This window comes from Argentina silus, assembly GCF_951799395.1.
Source record: "Argentina silus genome assembly, chromosome: Y".
Classification (NCBI taxonomy): Eukaryota; Metazoa; Chordata; class Actinopteri; order Argentiniformes; family Argentinidae; genus Argentina; species Argentina silus.
Genome location: NC_139654.1, coordinates 42,273,459 through 42,299,355, shown reverse-complemented (window position 1 = coordinate 42,299,355; position 25,897 = coordinate 42,273,459). Strand labels below are relative to the sequence as shown.

Genomic DNA, 25,897 nt, shown 5'->3' with positions numbered 1-25,897 from the left:
CAAACATGTACAGGAGCAGGACGTATTGTGTCTCTGTTAACACAGTTGTGTCATGTGTAATTGTGTTAAATGATCCATAATAAGTGCTGTCCAGTTTCCTCTATATTATATATAACATGGTGAATAACTCCCCGATATTTCTTTAAGGCCAATATCAGATATGTCTGTCAAGCTCTAATTACAATGAGCTGTCCTCCCATTTCTACCTCCATCAGCCTCCTGTTGCACAGTAATGAGTGATAAAGACACCTGATGACAAGGATGAGAAATGTAAAGATCACGGTTTCATCCAAGGCCCATCTACCTTTCATTCAAATTATGCTAAGATTATTATCATTGGTGATTTTAACCTACATGTGGACAATGAGACTGACTCGACAGCCATGGATTTGATGAATCTCTTGAATTCTACGGACTTTATTCAGCGAGTTACTGGGCTCACCCATAACCACTGCCACACCCTGGACCTAGTGATTACAAAGGGTCTTACTCCTGTTGCATCCTCTATTATTTATCTAGCCATGTCGCTGAGCAGATGAGATTCATGATGATGAATATGAATAGTACACCATCAACAGCTTCCTCCTGTGATAATGATTGATTAACCAGCTTCAACACCAAACTAAGGGCAACTATCGACTCTGTAGCACCAGTCAAACAGTTTGATTGATTTCCTGGTGAAATGCATTGCGGACATATGGATGTCACAGAACTAGTCATTCGAGCAAAAACCAGGTAGGACACTCCATTTTAAAAAGCGTGTTTTCCGAACCAAAACAGCGTTTGTAAATGACATATTTATTTCAAGGGATCTCGTTCCCTGATCGCTACCGATTAAAGATAGTCATTACAACCTTTAGGAAGCTTTTAAAAAGGTTGAATATTACATGGACCTTTACAGAACACAGCTGTAAAGGTGCAACCTTTCCTCTCCCAGGCTGACACTGAATGACAAATGCATGCTTGTATTACTAGCAGCCTTGATTACTGTAACACTCTCCTGTCTGGTCGACCAAAGAAAGCTATTGGCAAATGATACAGATTGCAGCAGCACGAGTCAGATGGAGAGCACATATCATACAAGTCTCTGCACTGATAACCTGTTCGTTTTATAATTTATTTTAAGATAATTGTATTAGTTTAGAAATCACTCTATGGTCACGCACACCACTGCATGTCAGACATGCTTTTAAGGTATATACCCTGTAGATCCCTCAGGTCCTCAGGTACTGGCCTTTTAACTATTCTGAAGATTCCAACAACACCTATCTACTTCCTGTTTCAAATGAATAATACTGGGCAGAAGTCTGCACAGGGATGCTACAGACACATTAGCACACTGCAAAATACTGTCACCTATCTAACCATCTGTTCCAAAGCAATAGTAATAGATACTGTAGGAGTCTGCAGTGCACAGGGGTTACACACTCATCAGTACCCTCTAAAATACTGTCACTATCATATTTCCTGTTCCACATGAATAGTACTATATAGGAGTCTGCAGAGGGGTTACCTTGTTGGGAAACAGTGTCTATCTCCTCCTGCAGCTTGGTCATAATGTGAGGGCTGGTTGCCAGATTGTAGGCCAGGAAGGACAGAGAGCTACTGGTGGTCTCATAGAGTGTTTCCACAGTGTAATGAAATCGATAGCTTCATTTATTAAGCACAAAATGATTGAGACTGAAAGCTATATGGAGGCAGTTGTACCGACTGTGAGGAACAGTGAGCTGAAGATGTCAAACTTGAGCATTTTCTTGATGTTGGTCACAAAGGGGTCAGAGGGGTTGTGGAGGGAGTCGATGTCGACACTGAATGAAGTGCTGACGACCACATCCATACTGTATGGTCCAAAGAACCTGGAACACAACCACAAAATCTTTGACCACCAGAACCACAACCACAAACTTAAAGGGGGAGTTCACTGAAATTACAAATTCACCTTATCTTCTCGGAGAGAAATACTCACTCTTTTAGTTCAATGGGCTCTTCGTTATCGGCCGTCTTCTTCAGATTGCTGACCAAATTACCAGAGTGCTGCTTCATGATCCCGAACATCTGAGTTGGGAAGGATACATGGAAAAATATGATGATTGATACATGGATTAATATGTGCAAAACATGGGTTAATATCATGTTTGAAACAGGAATTATTTTAATGTTTATATAGCCTGAGAATATACATTCATACAGGATACATTATGTATATAGTCAAGGAATAACTGACTCCAAAGATGAACTATTATTCTAAACTCTGTCATCTGACCACTGAACTTATCTAAGATAAGATTAAATATACTTTGTTGTCCCGGATGGAAATTTGTCTTAGACAATTAAAGTTGCTGCTTCACACAACAACAAACAACAATGAATACACACTATACACATAGTACAAATCACATAAACACACACACACACGTCAGAGTTGTTAGTCATTCATTTATTTGTGTTGTTGGAATGAATAAAAGAAGGAGAGGAGAGATGGGACTGTACCTCTTTGATCCGCCCACTGGTGAAGGAGGGAGACAGGACACTGCGGATCCGTCTCCATGCATCATCCTCAGCGATAAACACGGCGTCATACAGAGGCCCGTTGAGATAGAAATTCTAGAAAAATAACAATGATTATATACTGCAAAATTAACCGAATATTAATAATGCTATAATAACAATGATATTATCTATTTAATGAGCCCTTATGTTTTTTTCCCCATACAACAACTTCAATTTAGCGTATTACCCTCCTGTTAGTGAAAAGGGAGTAGCATTCCTTGATGAGGATGGTTTTGATCATGGCTGTGTCCATGATACACAGGACGGGCTGACGGCCATCATAGATCCTACAGACCAGCAAAAACAAAGATAGTTAGATATACACTCACCCAACACTTTATTAGGAACACTATACTAATACTAGGTAGAGCCTCCCTTTGCTTTCAAAACAGCCTCAATTCTTCGTGACATTGATTCCTTTGAGATTCTGGTCAATGATGACATGATTGCATCACGCAATTCCTGCACATTTTTCAGGTGCACTTTCAAGATGTGAATCTCCCGTTGTGCCACATCCCAAAGATGTTCTATTGGATTCAGATCCGGTGACAAGGAAGGCCACTGAAGAACACTGAACTCATTGTCATGTTCATGAAACCAGTTTAAGACGACTTTTGCTTTGTGACATGGTGCATTATCATGCTGGAAGTAGCCATTAGAAGGTGGGTAAATTGTGGCCATGAAGGGATGCACATGGTCAGCAACAATACTTAAATAGGCTGTGGCATTCAAGCAAATATACCGTAGATAGAGACAGACAGACCCATCACAGATCCTGCACTCTTTGAAAAAGTGCTACCTAGAACCAAAAAGGGTTCTTCTTCCACTGTCCCTTTGAAGAAACCTTTTGGGTTCCATGTAAAACCCTTTCCACAGAAGGTTATACAGTACCGTGCGTAAGTAATGGGACAGTGAAGCATTTTTTCTTCTGTTTGGATTTGAAATAAAAACGTAGAGATTTTAATTTTTTATATAATGTACATATTGGTTTATCATTCAGAAATTCCAACACTTTTATGCATAATCCCCCTATTTCAGGCTACACAAAAGTGATAGGACAATTGGCTTGACAAGTGTGTTCGTCAGGTGTGTTCCGTCACATAATTTGTGCAGTCTGCTATTGGTGTCTTGTCAACATGAGGACCAAAGAGATGTTATTGAAAGTCAGGGAAGCCATTATGATGCTGAAATATCAGAAAAAAAATAAACATAGCCAAAACCTTAAACCTACCAAAATCAACAGTTTGGAACTTCATTTAACTTCATTAAAAGGAAAGAAAGCACTGGTGAGCTCAGAAATCGCAAATTACCTAGTAGGCCAAGGAAGACTTCCAGTGGATAACCAAAGAATGCTCACCATAATTGAGAATCATTTATTTACATCTTGTCAGTCCAAGTACAAGTAAATGGCTCCAAACTCATTGGACAGCATTTCATCATACAGCAGGACAATGACCCAAAACATACTGCCATAGGAACTAGGGAATTTTTCAGGGCCAAAAAGTGGAAAGTTGTTGACTGGCCAAGTCAGTCTCCAGATTTAAATCCTATAGAACATGCATTTCATTTGCTCAAGAGGAGACTTAGGGCAAAACATCCTAAAAAAACAACAACAGTCGCTGCAACATAGCATTACCAGAGAAGATACCCAGCGTCTGGTTGGGTCAATGGGTCACAGACTTTTGCACTTTTGCATACAAAGGATTGGGGACCAAATACTAAACATGAGTGCTTAATTTAGACATTTGATAATGCAAAAGAAGGAAAAATGCTTGGGCACCAAAATGGCTAGAGCCAGCCCTGATTAACAGAACCTTTATCGAGCGCACAACATCACATTAATGCCCATAGGAAGAATGAGAATAGAGTATCAACAAAATAACCAATTTAACACAATTTAAAACAACATACGTCTGTAAGTTTTAACCATACGTTAACGTGCGTCAAGGACAACGCGGGAGAATGATGCCCGTGATGGGCCTAACCCAAAACTCAAAGAATATCTCGCTGTCCCTCTCCTTAAATATCATTCCCAACAAAGGACAAGGTGTTAGATACATTACAATAGCAAAGGAATTGACAAATGGTGAAAGCTGAAAAATCTGAAACATAGTCAAAACCTTAGACTTGCCAAAATCAAGCACTGATGAGCTCAGCAATCGCAAATGGCTGAGGATTCACTGCAAGATGCAAACCACTAGTTATTCTTAAAAAGGATAGTCGGGTTACAGTTTGCTAAGAAGTACCTAAAAAGCCTGCAGAGGTGTGGAAAAAAGTCTTGTGGACAGATAAGATGAATATTATCAGAGTGATTGCAAGAGGAAAGTTTGGAGAAAAAAGGATCTGCCCAAGGTTTACAGCATACCATCTCATCTGTGAAACATGGTGGAGGGGATGCTATGGTTTGGGCATGTATAGCTGCCACTAGAACTTGCTAACTTATCATAATTGATGATGTTACTGCTGACAGTAGCAGCAGAATGTATTCTGAAGTGTACAGAAATATCTTGTCTGGTCGAGTAAAAGCAATGCTTCCAAATTCATTGGATGGCGCTTCATCATACAGTAAGACAATGACCCAAAACATACTGCCATTGGAGCTCGGGAGATTTTCAGGGCGAAAAAGTGGAAAGTCCTTGACTGGCCATGTCAATGTTTGGATTTAAATCCTACTGAACATGCATTTCATTTTCTGATGGTAAGATTTTGGGCAAAAAGACCTGGCAAAAAGATGGCTGGCCTGGCAGAATATCACCAGAGAAGATACCCAGCACCTGGTGGGGTCAATGGGTCCCAGACGGTTATTGCATACAAAGTATTGTCAACCAAATACTAAACATGAGTGCATCATTTCGACCATGTATACCAATACTAGACAAAAGAAAAGAAAAGAATCTAGCAAAAGCAAACTATGTTCTGACAGGGTTTGACTCATCTAATACGACATCAGATCTGGATAGGTTCCTTGATTTCCTCTGAAAGGTGACATAGGCATGAAAACATGTACACAACATCAAGAAGAAACCATTGATTAAAGCCAAATCAATTGACAGAGGCATGGCAGAAAATGTGTGTTGTCTCTTTAAAAGAAATGTTAAAAATCTCTTTGTTTTCCCTGAATGAAACAAAGCACAGGTGTTTAAAAGGCCAGCCCCACCCCTGATTACAATGATCCACACATGGAGACAGCCAAAGCAACATAGATCAATAAGACATCGCACATGTCACACCAGAATGTGTGTTGGCAAGAGTGTGCCCTTATAGCCAGGATCCACTCAACCACCTCTCTGGTCACATCTCCCTGATGTTGGTTATGAAGAACTTTATGAATGTATTTAAATGTATTTAATATTAATTATTGCCTTGGTTTATACTCGCTTCGGAATTGTAGGACTTTTGTACGAGCAAACTGCTGAATATCTTCTCATAGATACACTGTGCTTAGCATGTACTGCTGAAGATTATGTTAATATTATGTTAAGATTTAAGTAGTCTCGTTCCCAGACACTTCCGCCCAAATGCCCGAAAGGTCTGTTGGACCAATGCGTTAAACTTCATTGGCTTTCATTAAGCCAAGAGCAAGAGCGTCAAAAACAGGGACGGGGCATAGCCATTGGCTTTACCTCGGATCAATCATCTTCCACAGCACATTCCACACATTTCTGATAAGAAGCTACACCTTGCAGCCGTGTGATTAGCTGAAATCAAATAATAACAAGTACTTTAATCAGTAATCACCCTACGGCCAGGTTTGAGTCGTCGTTATTCCAGACTTATATGCGCTGTGAGCGATAGCCTGAGGACGAGGTTAACATTTAGGTAACCTGCGAATAACCTCATGCACGAGAAAATAAAATAAGCTTAATTGCTACATGGCCTGTTAATTTCCATGCTCATCTTTGATGTCAAGAACCTATGTGGTACTTTTTAGGGGGGGGGGGGGGGGGGGTTATCAGAGAGAGACCCTACCACTCCAAAAAGGTGGCTTATTTGGCTAATTTCAAGTGCCCTAATTGCCAATTAAAAATGGGTAGCCTTTTAAAAGGGGCAATCCTTCATATATCCCACAATTCAACACCAATCTGTTCTCTGGAAAAATGAATAAAACATGAAAATATTGGGTTTATGCCCTAACCATTTTTTGTAAATTTGGGGCTAGACACTTCACCCATTTTCACCACATTTACATTTAAATTTTTGACATTTAGCAGATGGGCCATTGGTAGTCACAATGCTTTTTAAAAATGCTTTACATTAGAGGTACTGTACAGGTGGGTAGTGGAAGGTGAAGAGGTATTTAGGAGGGACAGTCAAGATGTAGCCTGAAGAGATGGGTCTTCTATCTACGGCGGAAGATAGGTAGTGACTCTGCAGTCCTGACCGCACTGGGAAGCTCGTTCCACCACCGGGGTGCCAAGACAGTGAAAAGCCGTGACCAACTAGCGCAACCACTCCATCCTCTTAGAGGCGGCCAGCCGAGGTGGAAGAACGGAGTGGTCAGGCTGGGGTTTGACATACAGTATGTATTCACCATCAAATGTTGTTCACTTTCCCAAACCCCTGCCTGTGTAAGTAATGGGACAACAAAACATTTTTTGTTCTTTCGGCTCTATACTCCAAACGTTTAGATTTGAAATTAAACAATTATTACAAGTAGAGATTCTCAGCTTTTATTTGACGGTATTTGTGTACACATTGGTTTCACCATTCAAAAATTACCCCACTTTTTATGCATAGTCCCCCTATTTCAGTGTACCCAAAAGTAATGGGACAGACTTATCAAATGTCCATATGAAGCAGTCATGTTTAGTATTTAGTGGACAATCCACTAGTATTTAGTGGACAATAACTGCCTGAAGTCTGCAACCCACTAACCCTACCAGACGCTGGGCATCTTCTTTGGTGATGCTCTGCTAGGCCTGTACTGCAGCCATCTTCAGTTGTTGTTTGTTTTGAGGTCTTTTTGCCTAAATTCTTATCATTAGGGAAATGTAATGCATGTTCAATTGAATTTTAATCTGAAGATTGACTTGGCCAATCAAGATCTTTCCACTAGTTGCTATGGCAGTGTTTTGGCTATGGCATTGTTTTATTGTATGGTGTGGCACCATCCAATGCATTTGGACGCATTTGCTTGCACTCAAGCAGACAAGATGTTTCTGTGCACTTCAGAATACATTCTGCTGCTGCCGTCAGCAGGTACAATCATCAATTAAGACAAGTTAACAAGTTCTAATGGCAACTATACATGCCCAAACCTAACACCCCCTGCACCATGTTTCACAGATGAGGTGGTATGCTGTAAATCTTGGGCAGATCCTTTTTTCTCCAAACTTTCATTTTTACGAGACCTCTGCAGGCTTTTTAGGTACTTTTTTTTAGCAAACTGTGACCATCATTTTTGATGATAACTAGTGGTTTTTGATGATAACCGTGTCTTCCTCTTAGTTATAAACAAACCAGAATTAAATGCATAGGTCTATGGATGGATGTTCTCATTGGAACAGCTGGAAGACTTTCTATGCATCCCCGAAAAAACACATGTATGCAAACACACACACACACACACACACACACACACACACAAACACACAGACACAGGCATGTTTAAGATATGCGTAGCCCATGTTTATTAGTTGACTTAGTTGTGATAGACAGTGTAGTTGTAGATAGTGTAGTTGACTAGTTTAGATACAGCGCACGAAGCAACAAGCAGGTACAATATCAGCACACCTCAGCATTACTCCACCCACGTGCTACCACAGGGAACTGGTACCCGCATAGTTAGATATGGCACTGGTCTCACACTAGAGAGAACTGGCATATTCTAGATCATTATACGAGGTAACTAACTAGGAATTATGTCAAACTAGAAAGTGCTCAGTAGTCCCAGGGCTACAAACACAAGCTGGCCAACCCTCCTGCAAACAGGGTGCTAATATTTCTCAATATTAGCTTGTCAAAGCTAGCCAAGGTTCTCAGCTGTCCGGAAACAACAAGTAACTTAGTTAGCCGACCGTCCCAAGTGCTAGCTGTAGCCTACACATATGACCTAGCAAGTTATAATAATAACCTGAGGAATTATTGTTGAGCTAGGGTTCAACAATAACAAAGAATTGAGAGCTCACAGGTTAGCCTGCTAGCTCAGAGAGTTAACAGGTGCTCAGAAGGTGAAAATCGTCGTTGAATGTCGAGCTGAACCGTAGGATTCTATCAGAGACAATCTAACGCTCCGTGAGAATCATAGGCTGAGGTGTAGCCAGCTACAACAACACAACTACAGTACACTTCAGACAGTCAGAGAGTGAAGAGTGGAAAGGATGAAATGGTGCGCTTGGAGCATCTCTTTATTGGGACAGGTGATGGGCGTTGCTATCACTTGCAAGTGTGTACAAGGCGTGATTCTGTGAATCAAGATGTAAATACAGTGCTCTCGGAAAGTATTCAGACCCTTTAACTTTTTCCACATTTTGTGATGTTACAGCCTTATTCTAAAATGGATTCAACATTTTTTTTCCCTCATCAATCGACACACAATACCCCATGATGACAAAGTGAAAACAGGTTTTTAGAAATTGTTGCTAATTTATTCAAAATAAAAAACTGAAATATCACCTTTACATAAGTATTCAGACCCTTTACTCAGTTCTTTGTTGAAGCACCTTTGTCATTATTGCGTATTGTGTGTAGATTAATGATTAGATTAATAATTTAATCTATTTTAAAATAAGGCTGTAACATAACATAATGCGGAAAAAGTGAAGGGGTCTGAATACTTTCAGAATGCACTGTATGTGTCTGTTATAGTCCCATTGTGTGATTGGTGTGTGTACTGATTTCTGGCACAGGCCTTAACTGATCCAACAAGTTCACCAATCATCAATGGTTTGATATGAAGTTGATGGATTTTAATGTTACATGCTACACCAGTGCGTGTGTAAAGTGTTGACATTGCGCGGCTGCTGTAGCAGCAACGCAAAATGATTCTTGGAGTGCTTGGAAATGGTATCAATGCTTTTTGGACGCTTAAAAACATATTCAATTAGTTTCATAGTATGGTAAAGTAATAGAAACCTTGATAATAGAAATACATACAATAGTGGTACCTGTATGAAAAACAAAGTGATTGTCCTCGTTTATATTTGGAGGTAGAGGACAAACCCCAACTCTAACATATTCAGACTTGACAAGACTCTCAACATATGTAGAGAATCCATAAATTAGAAGTTCCTTGCAGAAACAGACTGGGAGGGCTATTTCTTCTGCATCCACACGTGCAACTGGTCACGTTTCTGGTGTAAGAGTAAATACTGCCATCTAGGGTTTAGAGATGGTTAACAGGAAATGGATACATTATTTTACGGATGTACTTTAGGCCTACGTTTGAGTAATTTAGCAGAAGCTCTTATCCAGAGCGACTTAAAATAAATAGCTACATTCATCTTCAGCTACATACATCACGGTCATCACAAGTAAGACTTTCTATAATAATAAATGCCACAAGCAGTCACAGTGGTAGAGAAAGGAAGTCAATTTAATTTAATGTTCAACTTAATTTATTGAACTTAAGACAACTATATAAATTGATTTGCTATGTATCCCTAAATAGCGGCCAATTGTGTTGAGGTTTCCAGGCTAACGGTGTCGGCATGTGCAGTCCCCTGTCTTATCTCTGCACCCCCACACGCTCTCAGCCAGGGCCACATCAACAAGGCTTTTGACAGAAAGGCTCGTCCCCTGGTTTGCCTGATTGTGTACCAGCTGAGCCATCAGAGAACATGAGGGTTGGTGCATATCTGCATATCTGGAGCCATCGTTCATCTGAAATTAAAAAAGTAACATCAGAGGGGAGTGCAAGGTGAGACAAGAATTGGACAAATTCAACTGAGAGTTGAAGGTCATGGACTAAATGCTATAGTAAAACTAGCAACAATCACCTTCATCTACTTAGTCTATAGGTTCTCTACCATCTCTCTAATCGTCACCATGCTCACCTTCTTCAATGTCTCCCTCTCCTGTTCTAGCTTCTCTTTTTCCAGACTCTGTTTCGCTCTTTCTTCAGCCACCATCACCAGGGCCTCTCTCCTCTTGACTGCCTCCATTTCTTTTTCCATCTGTTTCTTGGCCTTGAGAAATGTCTCCTTCTCCTTCCACATCCCAAGCATTTCTTGCTCCACCTTCTGCCCGTCTCTTTTGATTTTCATCCACTCCTTCTTTATCATTTGCAACTCTGCTCCGACCTTCTCTGTCTTTCTAAGCATCTCCTTTGAGGTCTCCTTCTCCTGCTCTTCCTTCTCTTTTTCCTTGCTCAGTTTAAGTCTTTCTTCGGCCTCCATCACCAGGGCCTCTCTCCTCTTGACTGCCACCATATTTTTCTCCATCTCTTTCTCCATCTGTTTCTTGGCCTTGAGAAATGTCTCCTTCTCCTTCCACATCCTGAGCATTTCTTGCTCCACCTTCTGTCCGTCTCTTTGGATTTTCACGCTCTCCTTCCTCATCATATTTAACTCTGCCTCTGCCTTCTCAGCCTTTCTAAGTATCTCCTTTGAGGACTCCTTCTCTTTCTCAATCTCCATCATGAGGATCTTGATCCCACTGTCCATCTCCTCCCTCTCCCTATTGAACTCATTCCTGTCCTCCTGCAGTCTTTCTGCCTTTCTGGCCAGGATCTCCTCCTCCCTCTGCCTAACTTTTTGGTCCCTTCTCTTTTGTTTCTCATATTCCTCTATCTTTTTCTCAAACTCTGCCTTCTCTGTCTTAATCCTCTCATGCTCCTTCCTGATATCCTCAATACTCATATATATTTTCACCTCCATTGTTTTTATGCACCTACAGTAGATAGAACACAAACAAAAATGATTGAAATAATCTCCACACACCCATACTATAATGCAACAGGAATGTCAGAAAGATTCCCCAAATGAGAAAGGGATAACAATCTTTGAGTTTGCCCTTCTGAATCAGTCAACAAATACCAGTACACCGATTGGCAGCAAATAAATGTTATTATCTATAATGTGCGTTCGGCTGGCGTCATAATGGGTTTGGAATGACTATCATGGTAATTCACTGCCTAACAACTCTTATCAGCGTTCGATGCAATGGTTCGAAGTGACTTGGTCCTGTCAGGGGCCTATGTTAGAGTCAGCAAAAGCTTCCAGTGTGGGTTGGCTGGCTATGTTTGTTGACACGCCTTGAAATATAGCCTACAATTGTGGCCAACAGGTCAAATATCAGTGGCCATATAATGGGCACATTTTATTAACTGGAATCGGCCTGGTACAGGTAGGAGCCTATAGGCTAATAAGCAGAAGACCTCGGCAAAATTAAAATAGCCCTAATTCAATTCATGCATTTAGGTCTCTCATAATAATAATAAAAAATATATTTTATTTGGAATGTGTTTTTCATTTGTAGCCGACAATTTCAAAGCCTGTGCAGTTGAGTGCAATAGACACACAAACAAAAACACAAACAAAACACTAACAACAACAAGAGGACAGGACCTAAAGGAAGGCCTTTCTAAAGATGTGAGTTTTTAGGCATATAGAAATATCCAACGCTGAATTCGACTTAATGGGAATATCATCTCCTAGTAACAGATATCTCTCAGTGACATTTTTACGCGTCCCTTGTCCAAATGCTGTAAAGGTAGTCGGCCTATGCCGTCTCAAGTATTTACAAATACAAGTGTTATAAAACTATACTATATGTCAACTATACTACATCTCTGGCCTACATTAGCCTACCTCAGTCAGTAGGCTGTGTATAAGCGCCGAATCTTCCGGTTATAATCTCTTTATGTCTCACTCTGGTAATACTGATTGCACAGGTTCAGGTTGCGTCTTAGCTCGTTATGCCACTGAACTAAAAGTTCAAGAACTTTGTGTATTATTGCAGAACATTCTCAATTCTGTGTACATATCAACGTCATAATGATACCAATAGCAACGCATTTTGGGTGGAATCCTAACTCCAAATCCGCGCGCGTAAATCTTGCATTCATGTCAATGGGAAATTGATTCGATTTACACGCGGATCTCGAGTTAGGATTCCACTGCAATACACATTTAAGTTAAAGTTCATTTGAATTTATAGTGCATTTTACCCACAATATACGGCTTACACAAAAGTAGCCTACAAGACAAATACAACATTTGAAAAAACATATTGCATAGAATCAAATTTGGGGATATACAGGGTTTTTTTCTTTATAAAGTACATTACAAACATAAAGTCTCATAAAGTACATTACAAATACGAAACAATTATTAGTCCTATTTTTTATTAGTAATAATAATAAGTCTTTTATATTTAATACAAAATAGATTAAATGGTGAAATTGGTGTGTATAAATATAATAAACTTGACTCATAATTCGTATAGTGCTGTTTTTGGAGTAATTACTAATTACTAGTAATTACTAGTGTGTGCGGACTGCGCTCTCTGTCCCGTCTTTCTGCTGTGGGGCAGCGGAGCACTCTGCCCCATCGTTGCGAGGGGAACAACGTGAGCGTGATTGGCGTAAGCAGGGAAAACCTCACGCAAATTATATTGGGTATGAATTCTGCCTAGCAACAGGTGGCGAAAAACTATTAAACGCTAATGTCGTTAACGTGGTCTGACATGACAGGAAATAATCACAAAGCAATTCAGTTCATCTACTGTACGTCTATCGCTAATGCTAGCTAGCTAAAGTTTTCACAATGAATCGTGTAGATTATTTGTTGACCATGCGGTTCAGTACATTGCCTTTGGAAGAGAAGTTGGAGATAAACGTTTAGGGCCAACAGGAATGGTTTGACAAAAAGAGATGGCTAACCGCTACCACCTCGAAACATGCGCTGTTCTGTTTCCCATGTATGATTTTTGGTGGAGACTATTTGGGCATCGGCTGGATTCAAAGACATTATACATCTGTCAGAACAGAACAGACACCAGCGACTGAACGGCCTTGACATGCTTTCCATTGAAAATGCATTGATCCAGGGACAGATGGATTTCAACAGTAAAGTCATCGAGAGGTTTGCTGAAGCAACGAACCGCCGCGCTACTTTCCTATTCAAGTCATATTGCTTTTGTTTTGTAGTCATTTTAAACGTTATACTACCTGTGATATAAAGTGGAGGACTAAATGTTACGTATAGGCCTAATATCTAGACCGTTGATGAGCACACTTGTTACTTGTCGCTTTCAGAACCCTGGACTGGGCTCCGGCTGTATATTCATATAGTTCCGTTAATTAGCCTAGCCTACTTTCCGTGATTTAATGTGACTTTTGTAGTGTGTTATAGCCTCTGCACTGATGCTATTTATTTCACATTTAAAATAATACAATTGATAAAACCTGATTAAACTTTCCTACAAGTTAACGATGTGCCGAATGCTTGTATTTTGATTAAACATGCAAGTTATTGAAGACACGTGTCTGTCTCATCTTTTTACTTTGTTGCAGTATAGGCGTTCTGTGTCGCGCTGAAGCGTATGAAGTGTATTCAGTTATGGGGTTTACTGTACATACTTTTTCTCTGCACTGTTCCTGCTGCAGAGGATGCGTAAACGATTTTCCCATGTTGTTTTTTGGTTGTGGTCTGTGTTTATACATTTAGGCTATTAGTTGTATCCTACTTTTCAGTTTTACAAGTCAAATCTTATGACAGATGAGATGGCACTTCAACCGACAAAATGCAGGTACATTTTGACTACTGCTGCACTACGATACCCATAGATAGACCCAATACATTGGTAACTGCACTACTTATACAGCTCATATACTGCTTATACTGTTCATACTGCATTCTATATTTATTCTGCTTATAATGTTACTGTTAATACATATATTGCTTATACTGCACTACTTATACTGCTCATATACTGCTTATACTGCTCATATATTGCTTATACTGCTCATATACTGCTTATACTGCACTACTTATACTGCTCATATACTGCTTATACTGCACTACTTATACTGCTCATATATTGCTTATACTGCTCTACCTGTATATATTGTTCACATTGCACTTTTCTGCTTTTTTGCACTTCTGGTTAGACGCTAACTGCATTTCGTTATCTTTGTACTTGTACTCTGCACAATGACAATAAAGTTGAATCTAATCTAACACCTATTTATTGTCATGTTTTGATGGCATGTTGTTCATTCTCATGTTATGATTTAGTTTGTGATTATACACACGTTTTTAGCGTGATGATAGAGACCCACTACCAGACAAGTACAAAACATACACAAGTCACATGCAAATCCCTGCACTGCAGACGACAGACAACAACTGTCTCTGTACAACTAGTCCTGGACCTCCACTAATAGACAGATACAAAGAGAGCAGCATACAGTAGCAGCAGAGCCCAGAGGCGAGGCGAGGCAAGGCAAGGCAAGTTTATTTATATAGCACATTTCATACACAGAGGCAATTCAATTCTAAAATAGATAAAAAGGAAAGAGCATGAATTTTTTTTTTAATAAAAACGCATAAAAGACATAAAAAAAGAATAAAAGTCACAGTGCATTTTAGGGTCACTGTGCAATTATTAGCGCCAATTTAGTTTCAATTTAAGGCAAAAGCGAAGCCCTTTTTTTTTTTAAGCCCATTTTTGAAAGTAGCCAGTGTTGGGGCTTATCCTAGATCTATGTGTAACATAATAACTGAGAGACCTGCAGCAGGGCAGGTCCTCATCACTGGCTGTCTGCTTTGAGCTGGTTGTCGTTGGACTCCTGGCAGCGGAACAGCAGCTTGAGTTTGATGGGCCGTATGGGCATCAGAGTGTTCTGTAGGTCCATCTCAATGGGGATCTGGTGAGAGTTGACACACAGTTAAAGTATGAAGGAACGAGTAAAACAGATGTCAGCGTTACACTATGAATGTTACCTAATACAGTGTCACTGTTACGTTCGGGTAGCATTGCACTATAAATTCAAATAAACTCAAACTCCTGGACAACCTCTCTTGGGTCGACATACATTAAAATGGCCCTATGAAGTCTCGAGGGAGTTTTGCAGAAATACAAATAGCTTTTTTTTAAATCTCACACTTCCATAATTTTTTGCGATTTCAAGGTCGAAAAACACAAAGGCCCCAAAATGAAAGAAACGGCTGCCGCGCCAAAACTATGGCTTCAAACTTGATGAAAACAGTCTCTCCCATAATAACTCACGGGCTGCTTGTGTTTTTTAGGCCTTCGCAAGCTATCGGAAGTGTGTGCACGGCAGGAGAGACAAATCTATGTTTTCGCGCCTATTTTGCCATTTCCAGGTCGAAAAACACACAGACCCCAAAAATAAAGAAACGGCTGTCCAGCTAAAACTGAGGCTTCAAACTTGATGAAAACAGTCTCTCCCACAATAACTCAAGGGCCGCTTGTGTTTTTTAGGCCTTCGCAAGCTATCGGAAGTGTGTGCGCGGCAGGAGAGACAAATCCATGTTTTCGCGCATTTTTTGCGATTTCAAGGTCGAAAAACACATAGGCCCCAAAATGAAAGAAACGGCTGGCGCGCCAAAACTATGGTTTCAAACTTGATGAAAACAGTCTCTCCCATAATAACTCACGGGCTGCTTGTGTTTTTTAGGCCTTTGCAAGCTATCGGAAGTGTGTGCGCGGCAGGAGAGACAAATCCATGTTTTCGCGCCTTTTTTGCGATTTCACGGTCGAAAAACACATAGGCCCCAAAATGAAAGAAACGGCTGCCGCGCCAAAACTATGGCTTCAAACTTGATGAAAACAGTCTTTCCCACAATAACTCACTAACCCTAACCCTAACCCTAACCCTAACCCTAAACCCTAACCCTAACCCTAACCCTAACCCTAAATCTAGCTATAAACTTCCCTAACCCTAACCCTAACCCTAACCCTAATCCTAATCCTAACCCTAACCCTAACCCTAACCCCAACCCCCTCTGAGGAAGTAGAACTTACTACGAAACGTCAGGGATATTTCAATGCAGTGAATTTGTTTCTTTCTAAGGATTGATAGTTTTGGCCTCCTTTGGCGCCAACCAGTTTTTAAACTAATTCAATTAAAAGTGAGGTTTTAATCTTATAGGGGGGTTCAGGTAAGAACACCTCCAGAACATCTCCTCCATTTTCAATACTTTTGGAGTCTTAGCTCCTGGGAAGGATTACTCGAAGGAACTCAGGCCTCATAGACTTACTACAATAACACAAAGACCCAACAAGGATTACTCACCCTTCTGACCTGAGTCCACAGAGACCACGCCTGTCCCTGGAGTTGGAGACCCGGAGGAGCTGTAGACGCTGCACGCAGATACAAGGCGGTAAGAACCCTATCTGGGCAACAGACGGGTATCTATCTTATACTGAGTGTGTGCCTGTTTGTTGCCCAGATACCCTTGGATTGAACCTACACTATGCTTCCTGTTAGAGGTGGATCCGCTGCATTGAATACATTGGGGGAGATCACTCATGATAGGAATAGAATTAGACCAGCATTACTACCTACCCCTAGAATGCAGCCCTTATTGAGTTTAAACTATACACACATTAGACCACCACAGAGAATATAGTATACACATTGTGTCAAAAAGTGATGACGTCACATAATTTATGAGGCTGTGGCCCCTCCCACAGGATGTAGATCCGTGAGAATGGGATGTATGGGTTAGGGGGGTGGGGAGGGGAGGGGAGGGTTGGGGAGGGGAGGGGGCCCTGAACTGTCTGAAGAACCATAGGGGGTTCAGCTAAAGTTTGTCACTGATAAGGGGTGTTGGGAGGGGTGGTGATGACTTTATGTGGCATACAGGCATCTATGTCAAAATTGCATATGAGGCTTAAAATAAAACTTCAATACAGGGGGTTAAAATGGGCAATTAAAAAATGGTTAGGCTGCTACTCTAGTGCTAGTATTGTGTTCAATAATGAAGGGTTAGGGTTAATAAAAGGGGGTTTAAAAAAAAAAGGTTCATTTTTTAAAAAATGTTTAGTTTCAAACGAGGGGTCTGCCACAGTGGCACGGACGTGACGTTGATAAGATCATGTGTTTCCAGGGTAAAAGGTGTATATATATATATATATATATATATATATATATATATATATATATATATATATATGATCCTGTGTGAGAGCTGTAGTAGTGGTTGTGGCTGTATGACTGTGTCTAAAATGGCTTCTACAAGGAGGATGGGGGAAATGGAAGGGTGTTTAATGATCCATGAGACATGGGTGTGAGGCTAAGGTGTTCTGTTGTTTGTAAAATTAGTTGTAGCATCTTGACATTTTTATGAGGCTGTGGTCACCCCCGTAGGATGTAGAACCGTGAGAATGGAATGGTTGGATTAGGGGGGAATCACTGGGCCCTGAACTGTCTGAAGACCGACCGACCGAGGTCCTGCTAAAGTTTGCCTCTGATAAGAGCATGTGTTTCCCTGACAAAAAGATGTATATATATGTGACCCTGAGAGCTGGTCACAAAGGCCCAAAGACTTGTGACAGCGGCATCTGATCAATCTCTCTCCACCATGGAGGTGCAATTGTGTGGAAATGGCTGTGTGTTCTACCTCTTGTTACCTGTTCAAGTGTTAGGGTAACATCACACTGCTGGTCATTTCCTCATAATTACACGTGATATATCTATCTGATAGGCATCGCTTGAGTCTTGTATTGAGGTTCAACGTTTTTCAACGTTTGCCATGTGGGACAGTGAACCGGCATTCTGTAATCCTAGTTTTTGTAAGCTATCCTGAAGCATGTTCTAAATGTTTTTTCAAGAAAAAAGTGGCTTGAAAGTCTTGGGATCTTTAGCATTGAGCTGTAAGACCCAAATTGTTAGGAAAGTATTTGATGGTCGTACAAAGCTTTTGGCTTTTTCCTTTTTTTCTACATGCCAATGGAACAGCATTTTTAGCACCTTTTTTTTTTATTTGAGATGGATATGGGAAGTTTAGAAACCAATGATGGATAACAATACAATCTGACTTAAAGAAGCGTATTGCATATCTTTGAATATAGACATGTTGCATATGTAGGTATGTTCGCAAGTAACATGTCAGTAAAGAAAAGGGTAATGAAAGTCATAGCAGCTCACCACCAAAAATCTGAATTTGACTATGGGTATTGTCTCTTATTTTAACCCTTGGCTTGACATTTTAAATGTACAACATGTACCGCTATATTCCCATAGACCCATATAGAGTTCATGAAAAGTATCACTAATTTGGTTCGTTATCTCACAATTTGTTATTTAGGTCGATTTTTAGGATAGAACTTGAGTTGCTGGTATTATTGTGGGAACTCAAATCAGTCACTCAGCTTTTTCTATAGGCTACCCTCATCAATGCAGAATATGTGCTTGTCCAATGAAATGTGAATGTTCTCGTTTCAGTACGCTGAACGCTTCATCTTTCACTCCACCGTTTCCTAAATCATTTTACCTCATATCCTTTGTTCATCCTAAATTTGTTTCTAATACTGCTTATTCATGTTTTAAGGTACCTATTTATGCCAGCACCTTAGATTACCAGACCTGTACAACATTTGATAACAATGTTATTTTTGCACTAAAATAAAATGACTTTTGGAGCTATTGCTTGAGTTGAGTCTAGTGTGTTTCAGATGGTTGGACGTTCAGATTGTTCTGTTTTAGAGAGGAGAGGTGATGAGGGCAGGTGGATGTTCATCATGAAGCTTACTTTGTTTAATACCAGGCTAGTTTGTCTGGTGAGACCACACCAACTCATTGCATAGCTTGTTAACCAACTGGTCCCGGATACACGTAATGTACGTGCACTACTAATTCAGAAATTCATTTTTACACCCAATGGTCGAGAGGGATACTAACTAGCCAAATAGCATGCAGTGGGTGATATTACAGAGAATAAGGCCTTTAATGTTTTATTACAGAAATAACGGCCAATAGGTTGTCATTGAATCTCCCCCCATAAAATGTTGCTGTTCATTAGTTATGATCTCAGTTTTGAGCTATGGTGAAGCGTAACAGTGCATATGCAAATCATTGTGAAACTGACATTTATTTTGACTTTTGTTGGACATTCAATATGTAGGCTAGGCTATATCTTACTGGTTGTTTGTAGTCTGTCTGTCTATCTCTAGTGTGTGGAAAGTATCCAGCAAATTGGTTCTTCGGTGAATATGTGTAGGCCTAGTACTTGTTTCTGTGGTCACCGAAACTACAGCATTTATAGAGAAGTCAAGCTGCAAAAATGCATCATGGAATGTTGCCACTGGCCATGCAGATAGAACTAGTTACATATCAGGATGTAGTTGAATTATCTGTCAACCTGTACATTTTTCATCGTTGGGGGACACAGTTTATCTGAAGCTAATCTATTTCCAGTGAATGGATATGTTCATGGGTGTGTGTGTTGTCATTCCAATGAGGGATAAGTGTTTAATTTGAGAGTGACCTGAACAATAGCAAGCCCAGGATGTAAATAATGAAATCACATTTAAATCATACATGCACCATTTCTAGTCTAGTACTTGCATAAAAACTAGGCTTAAGGGTGCCCTCTGATCAGATCTTGACAGTTTTTAGGGAAAAGGCACATTTAATTGCGAAAGAGTATGGTTATGAGGGGTCTGTTTTGTTTAACTAAATGGCATATCATCATGGATATCATAGACCAATTCAGCTCACCAGTAGGCACATTTCACGTGCCTCTGTTGCTTGAATGCAACAATTGAATTGGATTCAATTGGATTGTCTGTTGATCTTTTTTCATCATGCTTAATCGAGTTGTTGGGAGTGTTTTAGAGATTGTTTAACGTCGTCATTGCTCGGCTTTACCCTTTGTTGGTTTGTATGACTTCTTCAACTGGTCCCTACATGGATGTCTCAGTTCAGTTGTCAATCTCCATTCAAAATGGGCTAAGAATAGTATAGATGGATGCCTTTTCCATATGACCCATATTTCTCTGTGTTGCAGAAGGACATTCAAGCAAACAATGTTAATAACAAAATGAAACGTGAATCTGGGTTTGCACTATTGTAGGCCTATAGCCTACTGCTGACCATCTAAACATCTCCTAAAAGTATAATGTCAGATATATAGGCACAGTAATGCCTCTCTTTGCCTTTCTCCTATCTTCCCCTGAAGAGCTAACCTCCCCATATAGTAGAGTATAACTTATTTTCTTAATTCAAAGGTAACAATAGGTAACACTGAATGTACTGAAAGCCAGAGTGTTGATATACTTTAAGAAATGACGTATCCACCTGTAAAATGCGTATTATGCATGTTCATTAACTTGAACTTATTGACCCCTCAAATTGGGATAGTAAGAAGTCGAAGTTGTCTTTGTTTTCTGATGTCTGTTCTCTGGCAAAAATTGACCCTAAGAATGAGACTGATGGAACATTAGTCATGTTAGTCGTTGAATTGGCATCTACTAGAAAGATTGAATTTGAGCTGGTGCGAAGATTGGTCCTACTTTGTATTGCCTGTTGAGGCGCTGTAATAGAGGAGCTGTTACCATAGTTGCGGTGTCGTGTGATCTTATTGTATGTTTAATTTTGGCTTCAGCTTTTACTATTCATATTCCCATCAGACGACAGTTTTTTCCTCAAGTAACCAACAGAAACAATTAATGTTTGTCACCTTTTGCGGAATGCCTGAAAATGTTATGGTTATCGTTAAACCCCCCCCTACAACCTTTAATACGCGTAATGGCACCATAACAATGATGCTTCTCGTACCGTTGTCCGTTATGGTTTATGAGTTGACTTCTCTTGTATTTTTGTTTGTTTAGCTTATGTCTAGATGTTGCTCTTTTATTCCCCAAAAATATGTATGATGGCTTCTGCAGGCCCTGCTACAGTATGATGATCTCATATCTCACTCTGTTTTGAGTAGTCAACATTTTAGTTTATTTTATCGGGTCTTTTTTGGTTGCGTTCATTTGGAGAACTATGATCGTCGTCACGCAGAGCTTGGCTCCATCCATCCATCGACTCGCAGCGACTCTATCCTGAGAAAGTACGGTTGCAAAAGAAATCGGAGAACTTTCGTAGAGCTTCCCCAAACCGAACCAATGCCATATAGCTGAATTACATGCAACATGCAAGACATCATAACTAATAATGCAAGGTATTTTGTATCTTTCTGAAAGCATTGAGGGCTTCAGAGCAACTTGGCTTTTTATATACCAACTTGGAAAACTACCTCAGAACGGTCTCGGGTGCTAGTGTTGTATATCCCTAATTTATAATGACAAAGATCAATTTTAGTGACCAAATGACACAAGCCAATACTGTGTACAAACTTTATCATTTTACTTCCTTTAACCTTTAGTTAAGCAAAATTTGTAATTATGGATGAACTTTGAACGTTTTAGTATGTACATTAAAGTTCATGGGACCCAAATTTTGTAATTGGGAGTTCAAGTCTCAATGTTATGTAAGCATGCAAATCCTCCCTTTTTAAAATGTAGTAATACTGTAACTAAAACAACCAATGAACGCTCAGCAGACACTGAGTTGGGACTCATTTGTGTGGCAATATAAGCTGTAGTCATGACTGGATGATATATCGATGTACCAATGAAATGGATATTTAGATTTGCAATGAATCACTATCAATATTCCTGCAATATGTTTTGGTAGTATAAATAGTGGGCTGCGGATTGAAAGAAAGAGGCATGTTGATGGGATGTTGTAGGCAGGGCAATAATGACTAAAGTCTGAGTTGGAGTTATGATTTGCTGAGCAGTGTAGATGGGCCAACGTTAGGTAAGATGCATGGCAGGTATCACTCTGAGCTGTACCCTGGACTGGGGTCTCCAGCACGTCTTGTGGCAACTTTCATTTAACATTTAAGCATTGGTAGGAGGTCATCTAATTAATTGAATATAGGTTACCTGTAACTTTGCAAACCTATAAGTAGTGTTTTTAGTGGTTCGTAGTTGGCTTATAGACGTCACTGAGTGATCATCAAGGATCTAACATCTGCATCTTGAAGGGATGTTATCCAGTGCCGCAATAAAACCAGCGAGGCTTTTCTTGCCCTTTGCCATTTAAAGCTGTTTGTTGCAACCAGAAAACGACAAGAACAGTAGCACGCTATTCATTATCCAAATTTGATACAGTTTTTGATATGACGATAGATGTATTTTTGCATGCTACATTTTACAAAGGGAATACACATTTGAAATTACTTTTCTCAATGTATTTGTGACATGATATACTGATGTAGTGGCATATATCGGTTATTCAAGAGATCAATCGATTGAAAGGCACTGTACAGAGAAGGTTGTATGGAAATTAAATTAAAGTTCTTATGTCATTCTTGTTGTCTGAGCTGAAAACATCCCGCATGTTATTGTTTTATGTGTGCCTTTTCAGAGATTTCCTTTCCACCTCCCATATACTGGGGTTGCCAGCCCTATTTCATTTACAACGCCACATGAAATAATTTCTACATTAATTATCATGCAACCTTAAAAGTGAAGACGCTGCATAGAACGATCAGTATTTGTGTTTTGCACTTTCAAAGCAGTTTCAAAATTGCCCCACTTAAGGTTGGGCAAACTGACAAAAAACAACAATAAAAGACGAGGTATTTTAAGCTATCGATAGGAATTATAAGGAATAATATGACTTTGAAGAGCTTTTCTAAAAAGTTAAAAGATATATCTATATATCTATCTATATAGATAGATATTCATATATATTCATGAAGTACCTCATAAGCCTGATATATGCTGCATTGACTTTTCTCATTTCTTTTTTCTTTTGTGTGCTTCATATTATCCAATAAAAAATTGTATTTCCCCTTTTTTGAGAGGTTTGATCATCACCTAAGGCTGTGCACTGGCCATGCAAAAGCTATTTTCTGATTAAGGAGGTCTTGAACAACATGTAGTGCTACATGTTCACTGTCAGATGGAATGAAAGGGTATGTATGAATCTGAAGCCATAGTTAGGGTTAGGGTTAGGATTAGGGTTTAGGGTTAGGGTTAGGGTTAGGGTTAGGGTTTAGGGTTAGGGTTAGGGTTAGGGTTAGGGTTAGGGTTTAGGGTTAGGGAAGTTTATAGCTAGAGTTAGGGTTAGGGTTAGGGTTTAGGGTTAGGGTTAGGGTTAGGGTTAGGGTTTAGGGTTAGGGTTAGGGTTAGGGTTAGGGAAGTTTATAGCTAGAGTTAGGGTTAGGGTTAGGGTTAGGGTTTAGGGTTAGGGTTAGGGTTAGGGTTAGGGTTAGGGTTAGCTTGCGAAGGCCTAAAAAACACAAGCAGCCCGTGAGTTATTATGGGAGAGACTGTTTTCATCAAGTTTGAAGCCATAGTTAGGGTTAGGGTTAGGGTTAGGGTTTAGGGTTAGGGTTAGGGTTAGGGTTAGGGTTAGGGTTAGGGTTAGGGAAGTTTATAGCTAGAGTTAGGGTTAGGGTTAGGGTTAGGGTTTAGGGTTAGGGAAGTTTATAGCTAGAGTTAGGGTTAGGGTTAGGGTTAGGGTTTAGGGTTAGGGTTAGGGTTAGGGTTAGGGTTAGGGTTTAGGGTTAGGGTTAGGGTTAGGGTTAGGGTTAGGGTTTAGGGTTAGGGTTAGGGTTAGGGTTAGGGTTAGGGTTTAGGGTTAGGGAAGTTTATAGCTAGAGTTAGGGTTAGGGTTAGGGTTTAGGGTTAGGGTTAGGGTTAGGGTTAGGGTTTAGGGTTAGGGTTAGGGTTAGGGTTAGGGAAGTTTATAGCTAGAGTTAGGGTTAGGGTTAGGGTTAGGGTTTAGGGTTAGGGTTAGGGTTAGGGTTAGGGTTAGGGTTAGCTTGCGAAGGCCTAAAAAACACAAGCAGCCCGTGAGTTATTATGGGAGAGACTGTTTTCATCAAGTTTGAAGCCATAGTTAGGGTTAGGGTTAGGGTTAGGGTTTAGGGTTAGGGTTAGGGTTAGGGTTAGGGTTAGGGTTAGGGTTAGGGAAGTTTATAGCTAGAGTTAGGGTTAGGGTTAGGGTTAGGGTTTAGGGTTAGGGAAGTTTATAGCTAGAGTTAGGGTTAGGGTTAGGGTTAGGGTTTAGGGTTAGGGTTAGGGTTAGGGTTAGGGTTAGGGTTTAGGGTTAGGGTTAGGGTTAGGGTTAGGGTTAGGGAAGTTTGAGCTAGAGTTAGGGTTAGGGTTAGGGTTAGGGTTAGGGTTAGGGTTTAGGGTTAGGGTTAGGGTTTAGGGTTAGGGTTAGGGTTAGGGTTAGGGTTAGGGTTAGCTTGCGAAGACCTAAAAAACACAAGCAGCCCGTGAGTTATTATGGGAGAGACTGTTTTAATCAAGTTTGAAGCCATAGTTAGGGTTAGGGTTAGGATTAGGGTTTAGGGTTAGGGTTAGGGTTAGGGTTAGGGTTAGGGTTAGGGTTTAGGGTTAGGGTTAGGGTTAGGGTTAGGGTTAGGGTTAGGGTTAGGGAAGTTTATAGCTAGAGTTAGGGTTAGGGTTAGGGTTTAGGGTTAGGGTTAGGGTTAGGGTTAGGGTTTAGGGTTAGGGTTAGGGTTAGGGTTAGGGAAGTTTATAGCTAGAGTTAGGGTTAGGGTTAGGGTTAGGGTTTAGGGTTAGGGTTAGGGTTAGGGTTAGGGTTAGGGTTAGCTTGCGAAGGCCTAAAAAACACAAGCAGCCCGTGAGTTATTATGGGAGAGACTGTTTTCATCAAGTTTGAAGCCATAGTTAGGGTTAGGGTTAGGGTTAGGGTTTAGGGTTAGGGTTAGGGTTAGGGTTAGGGTTAGGGTTAGGGAAGTTTATAGCTAGAGTTAGGGTTAGGGTTAGGGTTAGGGTTTAGGGTTAGGGAAGTTTATAGCTAGAGTTAGGGTTAGGGTTAGGGTTAGGGTTTAGGGTTAGGGTTAGGGTTAGGGTTAGGGTTAGGGTTTAGGGTTAGGGTTAGGGTTAGGGTTAGGGTTAGGGAAGTTTGAGCTAGAGTTAGGGTTAGGGTTAGGGTTAGGGTTAGGGTTAGGGTTTAGGGTTAGGGTTAGGGTTTAGGGTTAGGGTTAGGGTTAGGGTTAGGGTTAGGGTTAGGGTTAGCTTGCGAAGACCTAAAAAACACAAGCAGCCCGTGAGTTATTATGGGAGAGACTGTTTTAATCAAGTTTGAAGCCATAGTTAGGGTTAGGGTTAGGATTAGGGTTTAGGGTTAGGGTTAGGGTTAGGGTTAGGGTTAGGGTTTAGGGTTAGGGTTAGGGTTAGGGTTAGGGTTAGGGTTAGGGAAGTTTATAGCTAGAATTAGGGTTAGGGTTAGGGTTTAGGGTTAGGGTTAGGGTTAGGGTTAGGGTTAGGGTTAGGGTTAGGGTTTAGGGTTAGGGTTAAGGTTAGGGTTAGGGTTAGGGTTAGGGTTAGGGTTTAGGGTTAGGGTTAGGGTTAGGGTTAGGGTTAGGGAAGTTTATAGCTAGAGTTAGGGTTAGGG

At 40.4% G+C, this 25,897-nt stretch overlaps 1 pseudogene across 1 annotated transcript in view; it reads right to left on the bottom strand.

Moving 5' to 3' along the window:
• Positions 1-15,244: 15,244 nt before the first annotated feature.
• Positions 15,245-25,897, bottom strand: part of LOC310824133 (cytochrome P450 3A27-like) — a 155,467-nt pseudogene continuing 144,814 nt past the window's right edge. The window contains exon 10 of the transcript in view: positions 15,245-15,361. The product of the transcript in view is annotated as a cytochrome P450 3A27-like (transcript). The remainder of the gene's footprint in view (positions 15,362-25,897) is intronic.